Source organism: Solenopsis invicta, chromosome 11 (genome assembly GCF_016802725.1).
Source record: "Solenopsis invicta isolate M01_SB chromosome 11, UNIL_Sinv_3.0, whole genome shotgun sequence".
NCBI lineage: Eukaryota > Metazoa > Arthropoda > Insecta > Hymenoptera > Formicidae > Solenopsis > Solenopsis invicta.
Window position 1 is genome coordinate 4,716,447 of NC_052674.1, and position 21,809 is coordinate 4,738,255.

Below are 21,809 nucleotides of genomic sequence, written 5' to 3' on the forward strand. Positions count from 1 at the left end.
GTACACCTCAGACCATGCGCAATGTAGAGATGCTATCGAATTTATACTTAATCACTTCAGGCTACTTTTTATGTATTCAAAGTAGTCAGACAATATTTTAATATCAATATTCTCTTATTAATACTTGATAAGAGTCTGATCATATTACAACGTACACAAATTGGCTATTAAATGAAGTCGGAAACACGTGTTTGCCCGAAGACACCTAATATATTAAGCATAATTACTCGAATTAACATAAATCCTTATTAAAAATATCTTTCTCGAAGTTGGTTTAAGTGGGTGTTTCTTCTCAGACAGAAATTTACACCTTAATGTGGCTTCTTTTGCATACACGTGTATCTAATTTCTTATACATTCACAAGTGCTCGGATATATATTAGCGTATCTAACATTTGATTACGCATGTAATGACCTACCAGAGAAAAAACGAATGACAAAAAGTGAATTTATTCTCGACTTGGCTATTACGTAACAACGCGGAAAAAAATTAGTTCTTCTCATGGAACAGCAAGAAAATTGCCGTTCTTTAGAAAAATAATATTTTATCTGATTTCTCATTTACCTGATTTCTCATTTATTGTACTTATTCTGATGTAAAATTATTTTGAATAAATGGAAGGGCCCCTCTTTCTTTCTTTCTAGAGATAGAACACTCGTCCTTGTAATTAAGTCCGGACAGTCGACAGAATTAAATTTCCTTCGGGTTTAACTGCGTTAAAGAATAATAACAACACAAGAGGGACAGAAATAAGATGTGAAAATCCCAAGGTTCTCCCCCATCGGGAAAATTGCAATATTCCGCGAGCGACCCTATCTTTTCTACGATTACAACTTCATGCAGGGAGCGAAAATCCCGATCGAACTATTTAGCCGCCCTTGAAGAATCGTCCCTAAGCCAGGGGTGAACGGGAGAGAGGGAGAAAAGGGCGTAGATATCCCTTCGAGCTTGCTCGTGGCAGAGCTGCGTGGTGGAGGCCCATTTGCGATGCGAGTAACTCCACACCCCCCGAGATATCTTCCACCTTCGGCGGGCTGCTTCCTATATACATATGCGCATGGTGGGCGATGCACATGCAGCCAGACGCGGGCAGAACCTATCTGCCATGCACGATCGCTCGGTTGCATATAGGCTGAGACGCGCAGCACGTCATTACGCGCGCGGAAAGCAAAAAGACGAGCGCCTCACGGCCGGCCAATCGCCGTTCGCGTGCTAATGAATCTGAACCGACCCGACCAATGGTGGGGGCCACGTATACATCGTTCCCGCTTTATGTGCCCGATGTAACCCTCGCAGCTACGCCGCGGAACCGGCCAAGGGTGTGGTGCCCTTCGATCAGGGACTCGAGTATCGCACGAGATCAGGGTTGAGCGCGAATTACCAGGGAGGTTTGGCGGCGCGATTTTTCGGCTGATAATGTTAATCGCCTCAGGTCAAAATATTGATGTCGTAATGCTGAGATTAACGTAAAATCAGTTTATTAGATTCGAAAGAGTTAAGATAATCCTATTTTGTACGTATAAACGTTTTCGGATAAATTATTTTCTCGATGAAACGAGAAATTATTTTGGTGTTAAAAAAGAGACTCGATGCATCAAGCTCGTGATGACGCTGTCAATCGGTATGTCAATGTAATCAGATGTATAGACCTCTTATGTGCGCCAGGACGGCATAAACACATATTCTAATACTTTAAATTGGTATTATAAATTATTGTAATAAATTAGAGTTAAAATCAATGTTTTTCTTTTTGTAATAATTTGCAAACAACCATGAAACTTTTTCTACGTGGCTCGCGCTATACGCGAATCATGTGCAATGTACGAGCGGTCGCTTAAAAATTAATTCGCATCATCAATAAGTAACTACATGTCGTCCCTGCGGCCACCCTAGAGGTGTACGTAGTAGGTTGATGTCAGGGAACTCACGCGACTGCATGAATTTTTTATTGTCTACCTCTATCCCATAAACATTACGTTCGCCTGTCGGCAACGTTACATAAGCAATAAACTTAAATTTCATCTAAGCCTACGTCGATGTACGTCGAATCAGTCGCCGCCCACGCATTCAGATATTCCTTTAAAAGCAGTAATCAGCATACTCCGCCAACATTCGCATCGCGAATCGAGGTCAATGAATCGAGGAGCGTCTCTTCTTCGAGGGAGCACCTTTCTTATGTCTTCAACGCGTGTCTCTTCAGAGAACAAAGGTACAAACTCGTGCCGAGATATCATCCATGCGTTCCCTCGATCTTCGAATTGCCGGCCGAATTGCCGCTGCGTACGAGACGCGCGCGTAGAAAGCCAAAAAGGAAACGGGGATATCTGGAGCTTCGGAATACTCGCAATGTGACATATAAAGTGCCTGCATGCGCGCGTGCACGAACGCACATTGCCGTGCAGCACAACGACGCGGCGCGGTTCCGCGCTCGGTGCATGTGCATTGCCGCGCCGCGGTAGAGAGCGGCGCGGAGCGGTGCAGCGGAGTCGGAGAGGCGCTCAGGGCTATCATTATGGCGGCAGTAGACACTCCCTCCTTATCGCCGGTTTCCAGCACAAGTCCCAGACGAACGAACGTACGAACGAACGAACGAACGCTCGCTCGCTCGCTCGCAGCTTCGCTCACTCGCCATCATTATGTTTTCCGCGGCGGGCAAGAACGCACAATACCGCGCGCGCAAGAGAGAGAGAGAGAGAGAGAGAGAGAGAGAGAGAGAGAGAAAGAGAGAACGAGAGAGAATGGGTACTGCATTTCCGTATACATGTCCTGCATGTGCATGTACAAGCGCGCTGCAATGGAAAGACGAGCGCGTGCACACGGGCGTGGATACCAACGCGGCCAGCATCGAGTCTCGCGCGTATCTCCCTCTCTCTTTCTCTTTCCTTTTTATTTCCATAAATATAGCTCCGCGAACTCTTTGATGCTTTGGAGTTGATACTTTGGAGAAGAGCCCCTAAGCACCTAGATGAAAAGTGAAGTGGACTATATCGTGAAAAAGAAGTCTCTCTCTCTAAATTTTACAGCGTTTCGCTTGCCACATCGAATAATGTAGCAGTACCTTTTCATGGGAGAAAACGCGACATGAAAAAAAGAAAAAATACACTTCCATGAAAAAAGAGTTTCGCGGTGGGAAACTCTTGAGTATGACTCAAAGAAGCGTTATTTCTTATAGCACAATATCAATGTAATTTCCGATTCCAGAAAATGCGTTATAGCGGCAATCGTTCGCTATGGCGGAAGAACCGCAAGAGTAACATAGCGGATAAGGAGGTACCGTCGACGTTAACGCAGCGCACGAGATATGAATTAAATTCAGCTGTAGGGCGGTTTATATGTGTCGCTTTCTTAAACTCTTTTTTTTTATTACTGTAGAAATTACGGAGCATACACGGACGGTAGCGATGCACACGGGTTTGCAACGACGCGACACGAACGAATCGCACACGGGTGTGGACCCAGAACGCGGTCACCATTCAGCCGTACGTTCTTTCATTTCCTTAAACACAGCTCGGCGAGCTCTGATACTTTGTAATCGATAGTTGTGAGAAAGAGACATAAGCATGTAGTAGAAACTGGACTGACCGGAATGGCAGGCCGCAGAAGCGCGGACGTCTGTCATTATTCCGAATAATAATAGTTGCTTAGCGTAGCGGTTTAGTTGTAACGCTGACGTTTGCTCTCCCAAGATTTAGTGAGAAATCACGGGCTTTTGTAACTTCCAAAGTTATACGCTCTACATACTATTCGTGCAAAACCAAATTTACCGAATCACATGGTTCTGAAAGGTAATTTTGAGATTTTGTACGAAATGGAAACAAAACGTCTCGCTCGAAAGAAAGAATATTTTAAGTGTATAGTATTACTAATTTAAAATTTGAGTTTTTATTACGCGGACAACTAAAAATTACGATATGTGATATCAATTTATGAGTTTGTGACAACCGCATAACGAAAGAAATTATTTGTGCAATACTGACAACGTTTCACACACTTTTTATAATCGTTAGAGAGATTTATAATTAAAATAGCGAGTAAAAAAGGTTAAATAAAATTGAAACTAGTTTTGTGCGCTTAAGTAGATTTACTTATGATTATGTTTAATTCTATAAACTTTTATATTTATTGAGTTATTGATCAACATTTATTTAATACTCATTTTATGATTTTTAATTTTGTTGTCCAATAAGGAGCTAAATTGATCACAAATTGTAAGTTTTGAAATTTTCGTTGCAAGAACACACCGAATTGGAGTCATAAATTGTAAAAAAAATAATATATCGCGCGATGGCATCATTTAATTACTTGTCTTATTGAAAACTATGCTTGTTTGTCGCTTATATCTTATTTCCATTTTTTTTATTTTTTTTATTCCTACGAGGTGTTCTAGACCTTTTAATGTACAAAGCGTTCACATCGATAACGATATCAAGTAGAACCATCGCGCGTTGATTGTCTTCCGGAAGAAATCGTAGTTTCATCGAAAGTATCGAGATAACGCTCGATCGCGGAACCGCGTACGCGCGTATGACGATTAAGTACAATGGGCGCGATCATTATAATCCAAGATCAGATAATACTGTAGGCGATCGACTTCACGATGATAGGAGAGCGTGAAGATAACCAATCGCCGAGTCTGTTTTAGATTGTTTCCGTTATCACGACACGATCTAGAAGTTAATGCGCCACCGAGATTGATTCTAACGGCAATTTCGTTCTCGAATGCATCCACTGAATCGATATTGCGCGATAATTATTGTGATTTATTTATTCCGTGTAACGTCGCCGCCTAAGCTTCAGTTCACTTCCCATTTTGTCAAATGCACTTCCCATCCGCTCGAGATACAGTTAGACTATTATTACATGCTTGATTATCAATCGCACGCTATCAATTATTTTTTTAAGTGAGTATACTTGCTTTCTTGCTTTTAATACAGTTAATGCCGATACGGTCGGCGATGCAAGATTGCAATCAATAACACTTATTTCGATAAATCGATGACCCTGGCAATTTCTTTTTTGCAATAATTCTTATCCCACAGTTATTTTACATCATTTATTAATCATTGTAAAGTATTGTTTCTCTAATGTAAGATACTTTCTATAATAAATTAATTATAGTTTAAAATTTTTGCTTGAAATAAAATCTGAGTTATCGTTTGATACTTTGACTCATAGAACAATGTGCAGCAAATTAAAACAAATTTAATCTCATATGACGTATTCCTTTTTTACGTAAAAGGATGGATCTTTACCTTCTGACTAAATTCCTCTCGCATAGTTCTGGCGAAAAAGTTTCTCGGACTTGCTTCTGAAAATTCAGGGATGTCCTTAGCAATCGGGCAGACAATAGAAATTCGCAGGTATCCGCAAACAATCGGTTTTTAAGCGACAATTATTGTCCGGCTCTCGAACCGTAAACGTTGCAGCCTGACCGGGTTTCTAAGTTTTGTGAAGCTTGGCACGATGCCAATACCTGCGACAGCTGAAACGAAATATAAAGCAATTATTATAGCTAACTGCTAGGTTTTCACGGATCGGAAATTTAAAAAAAGAACAACTGAGCGGAGCGATCATGTTATTTAGACAAGTCCAGCTGTTTCACTAGATTAAATTGATATAGTGATACACAACATATTATTTTTATTTTCTAAAAGATTTTCTAAACTATGAAAAAGTTTTCTCTTATGAATGTGTTATAATTCATGAATATACTTTCAAGTTTCTAGACAAACAAGTGTCTGTACTTTTCTTGGAAGAAAATAAAATGTAATATAATTTCTCAAATTTCAAAAAACTTCCATTAACAGAAATCGATCGGACACGGAATATCCATGATCGAGCTTTAAGGATTAATATGACAAAGAGAAGAATGTCTTCTCAATCTTTAAAATGCTATCGAAAGAATGACACTCGCATGAGGCTGACACTCGCACAAGACTGACATTTAAGAGACGTTTATAAGAGATTTCTCTTCTTACATAATCAACGTGACTTATTATGTGTTACACACATACATAAATCTATACGTTAAGTAATTGAATCCTTCACGTACGACACATCACCTTGAACACTTGGACATTTTTTTTCGTAACAATATAACGCTACAATCGATTGACACTCCCATAATTACCTGTCAATAGGTAACTCTCTTCGTCGTTCAATACATGAGAACCTGATGAATGAACATCCGTCGGTCGTGACGCGTTTACACAATCAGTAGTGACCGCATACATTTTCTTTATCAGAAGATGCGACAAATGTTCAATCTTCTTTCGGTTTCCTCTTTTTTACCGTTTCTTTCAAGCCTTGGAAGCCGTATGAAGTTGCCGCCACCTTATGGCCGGCGTGATAAGGCCTGTCATTATACGTGACGTGCAACAAATCAATAAATATGAACGCCGAAGGAAATTCAAGTATCGACAAATCTGAATACAATAATCGGCTCGCGGTTTGGCAATTCCGCAGCGACAACAATACTGAGCGTATATCTAGAGCGACATGTGCGCCATGCAGACGTCTACGTCTGTACAACACGCACGAGGAGACCTTTTCACTGGAACTCGTCGAGGGCCACTCTAAACAAAGCCACGGCAATGTTGCGTAACGTCGCACGTACAGTCGACGATACATCACCGTGATCGATTCACAAAATAAGTCATCAGGAATGCAACTGGTGAACCTATCTGGTATTTCTTGTACGATCGGCATTGATATTAACATTTAAACAGGGTGTAAGCCGATTGTTGTTCAAGCTTCTCCTTGATTGGCCAAACTTGGGTAGATTTTCAATTTAATCAATCGATCATTATTGATCCAGATAACGGATCACAAAGCTTCCGGAGAATAGCTTCACTACGTTACACCTGTTCCGAGTAACACACGTGAGCGGTCGCCATGTTTTATTGCACAATGCACTCATACCACAAAGAATAAAATGAAGAGTGAAAAGAAATGAGAGAGAGAGAATGTCGCGGTTCACTGTGAGGAAGAAGTATCGCGATAACGCGATGCGGATATTCCGGTAATGTGGCCTCGATATGGCTTCTGTAACTTTCTTCCGACCGCTACTTTTTTTTGTGTTCGCTCCAACTGACTGACCGCCATGTCTCGGTCACTCACACCACGAAGAAAGTTCTCCACCGCAAAATCGAACTCGAATGAAGAAGAGGAAACGCGCTCTGCCGTGCAAGCAGGAGCATGTGACAATCCGCTCGCATCGAGGACCGAGGAGAGACTCTATAAGGTGGTTTCCATCCCCCAATAGCGCGGCTGGCGCGCTGGCGGTCCCGACGCTGCAATCATTCCCCGGTAATGATTGTCATTACCGGGCACGGGAGGGCGAGCGAGAGCGGGTGGACGAACGGAGCAGAGGGATTGGCCTGCATTGCGATTGCGTTTCTGTCTGGTCCCATTGGCCGACAAACTGCGACTACGGACGCGTCTGTCCCTCAACGTACAACGATGTGGCGACCTGCACATCGGGTGGTGGAGGCTAAGTAATATTCCCCTTTTTTGGATAATCTTTATTTGATAGGAATCGACCGTAATCGCGGGCTTCGATTGTTGAGCCGCAAGTATCCATAGGGAGGGACTCGAGTCGATGAAGATTGTGTTTATCGATTTTTGCTGCTCGCCAAGAGAGCTCCGGCTACATTTTTTGCGATCCGCAGGCGGTAGATTTTGATTAAAGAGTGAAGATATGGAGCTGCATCAAAGTGTTATCAATGCAGCTCTTTATAAGAAGGTACCAAGTCTCTGTTATAACTATAAATACTTAACAAATATTATCAAAAACACAAATGTTAGGAAAATCTTTTACAAATTCATTCAAATATCTTATCAATTATTCATTGAAAGATTTTTTATAATTGATATACATTACAAATCACATACTGCCAAACATAGACTTGTAGAATTAAAATTTAATATAAAATGAAAACAAATTTTAAATATTATTAAATATAAATCGCTAAAGAAAAAAGTTTTTAATTATATTAAGTAAAGATTGTATTTTTATAATTACAATTTTTACATTTATGATCGCAAATTCACGCGAGCGCGACAGCTAGAGAAACGTGCCGCTCTCCAAGCGAAAGCAACCCTCATCCGCATCTCGACCCGTGCCCATTCATTACTACATCTGTAGCACTCACGCGTGGCCATTGAGCGGAATGCAAGTAGCAAATTAACCTGAGATGCCCGGCTAACTTTTCTGAATGGGAGATTACTGACTCGTGCGTTCACAGAATCGTTCAGTACCTACGGTAATATGCGCCTCGTGTTATATCGCCTTTTTATGTGTCGATAATGAATGTATGATTTAGTGGACTATGACAATATATTCTGTGAGCTCCTTTCCCACGACAAATGATCTTTATATAGTGCACTGTGAGAAGCGATTATTTATATGGATATTTTTAATCAATTACTGACATGTAACCTTTATAAACTTTTTTTAATTTTGTTGTATAAAAACTTATAGAAATATGTTTGCTGTTTTCTAAAATTTATATAAGTTTAGTAAATTTTATGTGAATTTTATTTTTTATTTTTACTTGTAATACTTTTTTGTTTTTTTTTCTCTACTACTGTATATGCGTCTAATATTTTATTAGTAGTAATTGCATGGAATATGTGTCTATACTATATAACGAAGTTTTACGCTTTAGATAGCCTCTTAAAGCGACTAATAAATAATTTTCTTTCTTTCTTTCATAAATTCTAATACTGTTTGTTAATAATTGCCAATTGCAATCGTAAAGTGTGCAATTAACAAATTTGCTAAACTAAATGTTATCAACCTCGCAAATCGACTATGCGAATTTAAAATGTCAGAAAGAAAGAAAGTCGAACCCTTCAAAAGTGCGGAGGTACCAAAAGAGGATCAAAGCAACAGATATCATGGTAGGGGCCTTTCATGGCAACCATTATCGCATTACTTCTGCATGGCCGAACGTCATTTACCTCACACCCCCGCGATGATTTGAGGGCAACCGAACCACCGACTCCAACCCCTCGCACGTTTGTGGACTGTTGGGATTATATTGCGTTGGTCCGTTGTCAAGTTCACTGTTGGATCAATCAGCACTACAATTTCTAAATACTCTATCGAAAATCAACATATCAATTGTTTGCTAAACAAAAAGTCAACAAGTTTCTCAATTTATAGAGAGTTAATTACTTGAATTGTTCTATGAATACATAAAAATATTGTGATTAAAATAAACTTGACTTTTATAATCTCTAATTTCTTAATTTGTAATAAATTTAAAAAATGTCTATTGATAGCTTATCTAAATAAATGAAGAAGCGAATTAATTTTTAAAATCCTATTGCGATTATATTTAAGAATCTACGCGAGACATTTAGAGTTAATTTTCTCTATTGCGATATTTTATATTTTGCGTCGTCTTAAAAGCGCAGCATCGTCCGCGTCGCGTCTCCGCAAAGTACGCGATGCACTTTCAAGGCAAGATGGAAAATCGGTCCCGCGTCGTTCCTTAAAATTCATGCGGTGGAAAATCGGCCGAACGATCTCACGCTCGATTATCTTCGCGGGCGACATTATCAAGCCATTAGGACCGCCGTCAAGCTCACCGATGACGCTCTCGTTGCACTACCGACATCATCATCGGATTCAAAATTTCAAAGTGGGCGGGCGCGACGAAATGGCTCGTCTCCCTTCTGAGAGTCTCCTTTCCATCTCGTTCCCATCCTCGTGCTCTTCTATTCCGCCATCGCGACTCGCACCTCATCGCGCGACGCGACCGCATTAAGCACTTCGGAACGACAATTTACGATACATTTGTCGGAGGCGCGAGCCCACCTCTCCGCGAAAACTTTCCCGAAGAAGGGAAGAATTTTTTTGCTAAAATCGTCAAATATGCTTACATTCACAATGTTCGCTTAACATCTTTGTTTTTTGTTCACGCAAGTGACATGCATCTCTTTTAATAGATGAAGATGTCATTTGTTGCAAGAAAAACGATGGAGCAATGCTACATTAATTTTGAGAATCAAAATTACGCTATAGTTAATGCAGATACAAGTTAAAAGTTTGTTAAATAATCAACTATAGATTAAAAAGAATATTATTACAACTAGCTAAATTGATCACATCACATTTCCTCGAGATAACCAACATTTCAAAGAATAATTGAGATGTTTGAATTTTTTCATTAGAATGTTTTACATTAGAGAATGTTTCTACGTAAGTACATGATTGGAATTCTAGATTGGGTGTTCATAGCTTGTAACGGCAGACGATAATTGAGTCTATCCTCAAAAAGCGCCTATCAACGCTCGGATTACAAAGCTGCTTTCCACGAGCGCGGCCGACTAGGAACCCGCGAAAGTTGTAACTCGAGCAACGAATGCGCTCGTGGATTGTTAATTAGGAGGCCCAAGTTTGCGAGGTAATCAGGAATCGCATTTCACCGGTGTACCCCGATGTGCCGCGCACGAAGTCGATTCATCAGCGAGGCGAACGGTTGTCATGGGGATGCGACCCGCCCTTTATGTCGGGCGGCCCCATGCAAACCTGCGCATTTCTCGAAAACTGTTTCCCTCACCTTTCGAATACACGCGAGAACGCAGTTCCTTTAGATATATGGCCACGAAATTTCTCTTCGCGCCGTTTACTTCCCTAATTGCCATTTCAGAACGAATATTACCTGCTGTTTAAGATAGCAAATACGACGAATATGTATTTAAATGACATAACGACAGCCATTTTTCCTTTCAGACAATTTAATAATATTTTTAATTACTGTAAGTATAATGCAAATATAATTAGCATAAACACCATGTATTATCTTTTAGTAACTCCTTTTTTATAAATGTAATTATGTTAAACATGCACACGTATAAAGAGGAGAAACAATATTTGCCATTTTCCTGTTAAAATTGATGTATAATATTATAGATATGAATTATTGAGATATCTTAAAATTTTTTTTACAATATTACGAGATATCTTTTTTGGAATGCCAAAATAGCGGAGAATTTTCAATTACGCGAAACAAAGGCGGTGCAGCTGGAACAACATGAGAGAAGGACAAAAAATGGCTTCATCACACTGCGGCATCTCGAGCACTCCGCCAGAAAACTTAAAAGCCTCCTTGGCACGTTTAAGGACTCGTAATAATCTCCTACAGTGTGTCTCGGACAGTCATGGCGAGAATCGTTTATCGGGTGCTACGATCTCGTTCGCACGAGGATTTTCCAAGATATCAATCTCTGTGGGCTAAGCCACACTTGAGACGGACTCTATATTCGCTAAAGTCATTCTTATATTGACGGTTTTATTTTGAACGTTTCTTTCCTCTCGCATGCTTATTTTGCTTTCTAAGACTCTGCATCATGATTAAAGTGCTTCAATTATTTTCAGCTATTACAAACTACTGATTTGGTCGATCTAATTTAGCGTCGCTTTGACAAGCGGTCATCCGATTAGAAAGACACCTACGACGCGATGTTTCCTTTCATTCGCTAAGTATCTATAATTGTACGGCAAACGAACACTCGTAAAATTAATCGCTTCCGGCATCAGACAAGTCTACGACTCCCGTTTTGGCGTTGAACAATGAAGATCCGTACCTTGCCTACGCTCAGATTGTTGCTATAATTTCGATCTCTTTTCCTCTCTGATTTTGTGCTCCCACGACTTGTACAGGTGGCACTCCTTAAAAGGATAAGATGTACGTTACGTCCCTCTTATTTGAGTTGTCGCATTTTTTTTTTAAATTGCTTACGTAAAAATGAATAAACCGAAATTGTCTAATAAACAATATAAATATATAAAGAAAAGTTATAAAAATATTGAGAATGAAATTGAGTGTTTCGACGATAAATGAAAATTTACGAACGCCCAAAAACCTTGGAGTATATTTAATTCAGCGCCAAAAGGATTAATACACCGTAATACATCTTTCACCTGTCGTCACGTTATGAGTTACATCGTTCAAGTTACATTGTACCACTTTCTTTTCTTTGGTGTTACGGGGCGAGGCCAATGTTACCTTGCTGTTCGACTCAATACTGTACCACCAAGATGAGAAGAGCCCCCTGCTGTGTGTTGTCGACTATCCGGCTACCTGCCGTCCTCTCTTGAGGTCCGCCTAAGGCTTCGCATTCATCATCGTGGACCACCTCCGGTGACACACGACGTATCGAGATTAACGCGGCGTCCGCGTCCGGCAGCTCCTTCTTATGCTTATCGAAATTCCAGCACAACAGTTACGCATCCTTCGTCCCTTATCCTCTTCTTTTACATTTACACGGGATTAATTACCTCTGTCGCGCATTTGCACGAAGAGAAGCTATTACGCAGACGTTTCTTGTATTGCGAACGTATTGCTACACATGTTTCCTTGCAAGTGACGTCGAGTCACCGATCTGGCAATTTACCCGATAATGGAAGGTTCGATTTCAAATGATAACTTATGAGGTGCACGGTATTGAATAGCAGCCGTATTTATGGAGACATTTGCCTTGAAAGAAAAAAAAAGTCGACATTAACGTTTGTGAAAGAAACGAAGGTGGCTAATAACACGCACCGTGTGAGACGCACCGTGGAACCGGTCGGCGCAAAGAAGAAGCCCTCGCGCGCGGAGCGGAGATTGATGCGCGACAACATAGTTAATCCTTTTTCTTTCACCGTGATATCGTGTATCGCCCGGTGTACTTACATATACGCGTTACCTCTAATATGCATAAACAAGATTGATGGGAAACGTGCACGGCAAGATTTCGAACGGAGGACTTCCGCAAGGAGAGTACGTCCTTCAGCCTCTGAGGACGCGCCGGGACACGTCGTCGGTGCCGCTGTAGGTGAGGATTAATCCTCCTTCAGGGATTTTTCATTGTCGACACCGACATCGGCTCATTCCTGAACCCAATAATTATCCAGCGCTCGATCGGCTCGACCTCGGTGGCGAAACGACAAGCGTTATACCTCTTACTTCATCGCCTTAGCCACGGAAGGATGCTCCGCGCGCGTAATGAGGGACCCAATAGCGAGCTGCACGATAATGCAGATAATTAGGACGCTTCGATGTAGGAGAGATCGTTAGTTGTAACAATTTTTGTTTAGGAAATTTTTCTGGATTAATGTATATATCGATGTATATCTATGCATTATTTCAAGTGCATCTTTAAGTAGTCAATGTTTATCTAATTTGCGTGGATAAATTTTTAAGTAATAAAACTTGAAAATTTCCTTTAATAGGTAAATTTCTGACTACGAATCAAGTTGTTACATTTATGCATATTACAGCTTCTGCTTCCTTTTCATATAACGTTACTGAGTCATAAATTTAATATTAACATTAATGTTACACATTTGCTGTCTTTCCAAGAGACGTTTTTTACTTCCTTCGCTGTTGTCGCATACGTTCTACACTTACAAATCCTCTGTTGATTTTTCTTTTAAAAGATCGCACTATTCTATAGAAAAAAAACGAGAATAATGTTTAATTCCAATATGTAATAAGTTCTTAAGTTGTAATAACTTTCCCCGATGAAGGTTCAACACCTTACTATAACACGTCATTGTTGATTCGAGAAAATACAGATCGAAAATCAGTGTACATGCAATCAATTTAAATATAATCTTATCAAATGTTCATTAAAGAAATGTACAAAAGTATGATAGCGTATATACCTTCATCTTATGTATATGTATAATAAAATAAGTAATTCACAGAATGAAATATTTACTTTTAACAAAATAAAAATAAACAGATGTGGCGTCTTCCACAATTCAAATGTAGCATAAAAATGAAATAATAGAGTGTATTACGAATTACATATAATATTCATTCAAATGTGCTTACGCTCTTTGGCAAATAAAAGAACTAGCTCTAGCAATTTGCCCCACGTAACAACTAGCCCTTATCTCTCGAGAATACTAAAATGTTTACAAAGGAAAACTTAATAAGGCAATTTTATCTCTTCCATGCGTCTAAGATTGATAAGTTGTCGAGGTATCAAAGGTATCGAATCTATATCTAGGCCGCTATTGAATAGAACTGCGCAATTGCACATTTGATTAATCGAATACAATACTCAATTTACAGCAATCAAATTTAATGTTCAACAAACAAAAAACAAGACACGCAATAGAATTATATTTAAGAACTTTATTTTTATTTTTTATAAGGTTACATACACTGAGAAAAAATGTCTAAATTTCAATAAATATTTATTCAAATACTACTAATAAAATATTTACTTACGATACACAAATATTATATTTACTCTATAGAAAAAAATGATACTTTATAAATTAAATTAGTGATTCTTGTTTTAAATCTATATTTACATTTAGTAAATATTTCACTATTCAAATAAATATTTATTAAAATTTAGTAATTTTTTTTCAGTGTAATAACTATGCATTACTATAAATGACGCATAATGTTCCATGAATTTCATTTATAAATTATTATCGCAACGCGCACCATCCTTTTCTCTTTATCACAATGCTGCCGGCTTATCCAGCTTTGGAATTACCTCGCGCCAAAGAAGGCTCGCCGCGCGACAATTCGATCTATCGATTAAACCCGCCGCCGCGACGGCCGTCTTGAAAGATACATGATTCCCGAGTAATAAACGTAATTACAAATTTAACGCGTTCGACGCTCTCCGGGACGGTAAATATACGCGCGAAGTCCTTGGACGCGTACGCAGATGAACCGCGTCGAATCGCGGAAGAATCGAGTCCCGTCGCCCGAAAAAAATAGTAAGAGGAGGATGGAAAGCACAAAGGGCGCGCGACTTAGTTCCGCATGGACCTTTGACGACCACCGTGCGTTGACGCCCGTCCCTCACTCTCTTCGCATCTTCCTGTTCGTTCTCCCTCTTATCCGCGCCGCCACACGGCCTCTCTGCACCGCGTCTTCCATCTCGCGCTTCCGCCGCGAGCTACACGGCACCGCTGCACGGCGGTGACGATGATTAATCGTCGCACCTTTGTCTCGCGATAATGAGATTTCGGTTTGCGCAACGCGTCCACCTGCGGGAGCTACTCTCTTTCCTTCATCTCGCACGGATCGTTCGACACTCTCCTCCCGGTCTGGTGATGGACCGGGCGATGGTCTGTCTCCGCGGAGACACGATCTACTCGTTATTAGGAATATCAAAGAGCCTGAGAAAGGAGCGGTAGTCGGTGATAAGGCTTGCTATAAATTACGAGTGTCATTAGGAACCGATCCTGTCTACAGAAGTCCGTCACATGACGCGTGGTTGAATCGTCAGATTGGGAAAAGCTGTTTCTACTCAGTAACTTCACTTCTCATTTATTACGTTGAAATATAAGTATCTCACGGCAATAGTTTTTATCCCGCGGTCAATCAATCGTATTCGCAGCGAGATAAAAAGATCGGCGCTCGGATACGGTGAATGTAAGATGTTCAGGTGCCTCTCTCATCGGCGTAATTACGTGATTGCTATAACGCGTGGCTTATCTCGCTCTGAGCGAAAGCATTTTTCTTTAAAGTTTATCGGGAGGCACGTGAAAGGAGCGTTAGGGGCCCTCTAATTGCGCGCAACCGTGCTGCGAGCTCGTGTGCCCGTGCACACGGAGTCGCGCTGCTAAGGAAGCGGGCACATGTGCATACACAGATCCCATGCCCGAGACGTGAACGCAGGGAAGCGTGGAACATTTGACTACGGGCTGTCAGAGTGTCAGCCAAGCCCATCCTCTTTCGCAACGTAGGAAATATTGTAATTGCCCCGCGCGGAGTTTCCTCCGTGACATACACCACCCGGACATTACCCGATTCGATTCCCAAGAGGTTCATAAACCTTGTGCCCTTGAAACCGATATGTCGCTATCGAAATATGTTTAAGTCTTGACTATCCTAACAAATGGTAATCTCTCAAAGTTTGATATATCCTTACTTGGATGAAAGGATACATTGGATCAAAACTAAAATGCTGTAACAAATTAAACTAACAAGAAATGACAATACTGGTAGAAAGTAGTTATTAGTGCTCAACATTTTTCTAGGTGAATTCACAAGCATTACAAGATTCTCCAAATTGCGCACCGAATTGTTTTTCCGGATTTAAAACACAGATTTTTAAGAAACCCCCCCCCCCCAATATCATGAAATTAAATTGCTAATCAATTTAATTGTTTTTTGATGCTTGCACGCATCTCTACTATCCACTCTAATCCCGAAAAACTGTAAAGAAATTATTGCGAAAAATATCACCTCGACCAGGGTTTGAACCTGGATCCCCCGAACTATTAGAGAAAGGTGTTAGCCAGTTCGATGATCACCAAGGTACTTGATAATATTAGTAAAATATTATACCGAGAAATACATCAACCTGGCTATACAAAAATGCTATATCTAAATATATCAAAGCTGAGATGCTCAAAATAAATAAACGTCTTCCAAAGTAATTAAAAGATTCTTTATAAGTTTCTAAATAAATTTTTGTATTATAAATATAAAACTTAAGATGCTTTGTCTGTTATAAAACAAAATGCAGTTCATTCCATCATTCAATTCATATTCACGCTATCAAAACAATTTGGAATGATTCATCGACTTGTGAAGATTAATCGTGTTCTGTTTATAGTGGCAAGATTGCGTCTGCATTCTTAAGCAGCAACTTCCGAATTCCATGGACGCGCCCCTTTCATTCGTTCCCATAGATTCAGACTGGCGAAGAAATAAATCACATGGCGACAAAAGAAGGAAGAGAAGCGAAAAGGTTGAGAAACGTGAGGAACACGGTGCTCCGTTTGTACGGGCATGTCACAGGAACCGATTGTTCTTCTCTCCCGCTTCTCTCCCGTTTCCTAAAACAAGAGCGCGTGGAGTTAAAAGATTCGTCAGCCAAGCCTGTCGGGCCTTACAAAGCGATCCCGCTCGAACCGGCAATCGATTGTTCGATAATATCGGACTCATTTGTCAACTGCGGCGAGCCGTTTAAATGCAAATAAAGCAAAGTAGTCAAGCTGATCGTCACGCGGCGTCGGAAAGTCTGCAACAGAAAGTCGGACGCGGCTTTTCGAGCGCGAACTCGTTTCTCCGAATAGGAATTTCTCAGCCCATGTCGTGACTGCCTTTTGCCTGGAGAACTTCGACCAATGAATTTACAAATATAGCGTATTCTGAGTTAATTTATTAATTCTTTTTTTAAAGCATATATTTGAGGAGATTCTTCCTAAATAATTAGCCCGAAATTTTTTTAAATATGTAAAATATATGTATATGCCTTATAAATTATAAATTAATTATATTTTAAATATCGAATGTGCGGTATTGCTTGATTGCAATAAAAGGCATCGTCTCTTTTTGCTCATCTTCATACGATGGAAAAAAAAAAAAAAAAAACAGTGAAACACTCCCTACAGCGACGAGCATCCGTCTTTTCCTTTTGGTCGTCCGAGACAAACGAGGCCGACTGAGAATCGAAGAGAGAGGGGTTCAGCATCGAGATGAATAGCATATTAAAAAAATAATAAATTAACACACTCTCGCGGGGGTTCCTTTCTCAAAGTAGCGCCGCCATTGTACTTTATCGTGCAACGTAGCTACTGTTAATTATGGCGTGCCGCCGTTGTGTGTATCCTGGCATGGAATACGGCCGACATCACTCGCCGCGTCGATTCAGACGTTCAATCTAATAATCGTGTGAAGAAAAAGAAGACCGGGCCCTTCGAGAAATCGACGCAGATATGAACGAGAAAGAAGAATTTATTATTGTTCGCAACGAGATGAGACAGATTGAAATTCTTATAAACATTCCAGCAAACAATGTAACTGTTATATAATATAATAGTCGTTATATATATAACAGTTACACTGATGAGTGAGAAATTACAATTAATATTTGTATTACAAGTAATTTGATGTTTGCTGGGATTTTTCCAAACATGACACATAATTAGCTAATGATGAGCTAACGTTAAAATGTGTATATGTTATATTGCTCCATTTTTCAAAATCATCTTTTTTATATTACATATTATAAGAGTTTTGCAAAAACCTTTAAAAATTAATTCTTTATTACGAAAAAAATTACTTGTATTTAGTTGTAACAACAAGAATCTGTACGTTGTAGCTAAATTTTAGTTGTATACTGAAATATAGATACCACACATAGTTTCTTGCTGCTACAGTTATTATTATTTTTTTTTTTTTTCGTGAAATGTAAAAGTGTACAAATTTTCACCACTTGGGTGTATTATCGTACAGAAAGAAAACAGAATAATTAGAGATAAGAATAATTTAACTGCCAACATAGTTTAAGCTAAAAGCGCGATTGTATTGATCTCGTTTCCATCACTATTCGTTTTTCCGACTTTCATAATTCGATACAGAGATGTGGAAAAGGTTGGCCGGTATGTAGATTTCTACCTGCTATCCGCCGTTACAAATTTTTTAGCTTACACTATCTAGATGTTACGCTGTTTGCCCGCATTTTTATTTCATTCTTATATGCAGTTGAATGTACATTAACTGAGAAATATGTATAAGTGCAGCATACATATTAAAAACCGAAAGAACTGTGAAATTATATATCACTGTAGGGATCACGAAGTACATCACTCTTACGAGCGCTGAACGCAAAAAGGGAGGATCTGAAAAGTCTTCATCACAGTCTTTATTTGTGATGAGTACGTATCTTTTATACACGGCATAAAATACCTGCACTAATCTTTACTAAAGCGACGGAGAGATTCAAGATTAATGGCCTGTAGCCACGATGTATTTTCGATAACATCAAATGACACAATTAACTGCAATATTTTACAACTTGTATTAAAACTATTGTATTAAAACCATTATATTGTATGTTTCAATAACTTATCAAATACACCAGCTGCTTCTTACAGTCATCAAAGGTCGTTCTCTCAGGACAGAATAGAACCTATTCCCACGCCTTCTACGCGAATGGACGTTGATACACGTACAGGTGCGTTAAACACTAGACGGCAAAAGGAACAAATGCAAGTGATCTACGTGTGCACGAGTACAATTCGTGTCATTGGTGAAGAGGCAACATAGAAGCCGAGTAAGGAGGAGGTCGGAAGAGAGAATGAAAGCTGGCAATGGTAGCGGCTCGATTGATTACACCGCAAGAAGCTGGCCGGACCTTGTCTTCCCACCGATGCCACGAAACGGACAGATGGACGCGCGGCTATGCGCTACAGGTGCTGCATAGAGAGGAGAGAAGTCTCTTGTTCTCTTTGATCCTGCAGGAAGGAACGCAAGCTGTACGGTATCCTCCGGCAGATACGCTCCAGTACCAGTGGGCGAGGGACTACGCTGCTTTTTCTGCGTCCCACATTCCGGCCACGTCGCTCATCGCGTAGGATTTTGCCTTCTGTCACTCCCTTGATCGACGTGCAACACTAACCGCCGCCGAGTTCATGCTGCTCCGTTTCGGGAATTTTCCGGCTAAGAAATGTTTTATTGCATCTGTGTGATGCGTGACGTTTAAAACTGATGGAATACTGGATTTGAACTTAACTGACTCAGAGTTTAATTGGATCAAAATGAGATTCTAAAAATTGTTAAAAGAGGGCGAGAATGGGTGAAATATAATAGATGAAGAAATCGACCAGGACATTCTCCCCCAACTTACAGAAGCCCTTAAAATGGTTAATGGTCTACTCAAGAAGCATCTTGCATCATTACAGAAGTTCGCAAAACTTAATAGACTCGACAGATGTTTTTTTTCTAACCATCCACGTGCCCAAAATTTCATATGTATTTTCTATTTTTTATCTTCACATTTTTTTTATTTTCTCATCAAATAAATGTTCTTGTAATATAATTCTTTTATATAAACACGTAATGGTGTCTACATTAGAATGAGTGTTATCATCACAGAATACTGAGTGTAATTCTTTAAACTAGATCGTACAAAACAAAAGCAGTGTAGTTGAAACCATATAACATAAGAATTATTATATTTACTATAGCTTCACACATAAAGCGCAACATCACGGCCACGAAAACATTCTGTCGGATTGATAAAGAAATTAAAAAGCAAATCCTTCTCTCGGCAAATATCCAAGCACACTCGTCTGATTTTGCCATCCGTTTGATTTCCGACAAGATCACGATATCTCTCGTGTCGCAGGCAGGAGAGATAGAGAATCAGCGAGCCACCCTCTTAAACGTCGACGCGGGGAGAGTTCACCCCGCGTGAGAAAGAGAATGAAATAAATCGCGGAATGAAGTTTCTACTGTGTACTTGCTTTCGTACGAAGAACGAGAGAATAGAAAAGAGAGCATGTCCTCGCGACGAGAGAGAAAGAGAGAAAGAGAGAGAGATGACCACAGGAGCAGAGGACGATCCAAACGATACGTTAGCGCGGGAAGAAGCAGGGAGGAAGAGAGAGAAGAAAGATAAAAAGCGGAGCACGGGACGTATATAAAGGTATTCGGGATGGCGAAGGCAGCAGACCGGCGGCCACATCAAAGCGTTCACCGACTGGCCGGAGCTTTGGCTCGGACTTTCCGCGCGTGTTCCCGCGGATGCGTGTTGTACGTGCCCGTGAGAGCCCGCGCGGATCGGGCAAGCGACTCCGCGTCGCATCGCGCCGCGTTGCGTTGCGTTGCGTTGCGTCGCGTCGCGTCGCGTCGCGTCGCCACCAGCTTCGGGAGATGGTGCTTTGATTCCGGTTGAACCGGTGTTGCGCGCCGCGCTGCGCGGCCTGCCGACCGGCCGTGGACGCACGCGTGTGCGTGCGTGCGTAGCGGCGCGGATCTCCCGAGGCCGTGCTCGCGCTCACGCTCGTTCCTCGCGGTATATACGGAAGGGATAATGTCGCAGCATCCTCCTGAAACACCGTGGAACGACCGTGTCGTCGCGTCCGCTCAACCGTCGGTGCTGTTCCTTTTTTACCCAGGAACGTGTACGCACGTATCCTTGAGTGCTGGCGGAAGGACGCGGCGGTTTCCCATTATCAGACCTTGGAACGCGTCATTAATTATAGATAGATACATGCACACGTCAGGCTTCTATATGAGCTTTAGAATGGAAGAATGAGTACATTGATGATGGCGAGACGGACGGAATCGTAAATTGCAGGGTGGATCATTGAAGGATTTTCTTGCGGATTCTGAAGTGTAATTAACGGAAGATACAATGAAAACATACAAAGTATAAGTCCACGAAGCATTCTTACGCAATGTTTTTTATGAAGAAACAAAATAACGCTGACGAATATCATCACACATCAATTTGTAATGGATTATAAATGAAGCGTATAATTATGCGTTAGAATGCTTTTTTTTACGTTTTCAGCTGTTCTAGAATTCATGTTAATAAGCCACTAGTAGACGAATATATTACTAGATGATTAAAAGACCTTGTAATGTGCTTTTAAAAATGTTTAAAAGTTACGATAAAAGTAGAAATAATATGAGTATTTATGAGACCTGTTTATAAATTCAGCGCCGTGTATTATTGATCTTGATAAGTAGATCTTTCTTATAAATTATTACATGTTAAGAATTATGAGTAGCCGTAGGTTTGACTTCTAATACGCTTCTAACGCTTTTTAAACGTATAATAAATTCAATATAATCTTGATGAAGATTGTAGATATAACTGAGCATATCCCTCACTGTGATATTGTACGGCGATGAATAGCAATAAATATTCCGTTCTCAGGTGTATTTCAACAGAAGAAGCATCATAAATTAATAGCATTTTATAGGAAAGCAAATCAACATTGTTTATGAGCAAATTTGCATTAACGTATTATTCTGCAGACGTCCATTTATTTTTCTACTATTTACGATTTTTCAATTCTATATAAAAACATCTG

At 40.3% G+C, this 21,809-nt stretch overlaps 1 long non-coding RNA gene across 2 annotated transcripts in view; it reads right to left on the reverse strand.

The window, feature by feature from the left end:
• LOC113003055 overlaps positions 1–13,664 on the reverse strand; it is a 35,700-nt gene extending 22,036 nt beyond the window's left edge. Inside the window, exons 1-2 of one of the 2 annotated variants that reach the window (XR_005575861.1) lie at positions 6,132–13,664; positions 5,254–5,483 (exon numbers count right to left, since the gene is read on the reverse strand). This is a non-coding gene — a long non-coding RNA (uncharacterized LOC113003055). The remainder of the gene's footprint in view (positions 1–5,253; positions 5,484–6,131) is intronic. The other variant, XR_003268248.2, reaches the window with a different exon arrangement.
• Between the last annotated feature and the right edge of the window lie 8,145 nt (positions 13,665–21,809).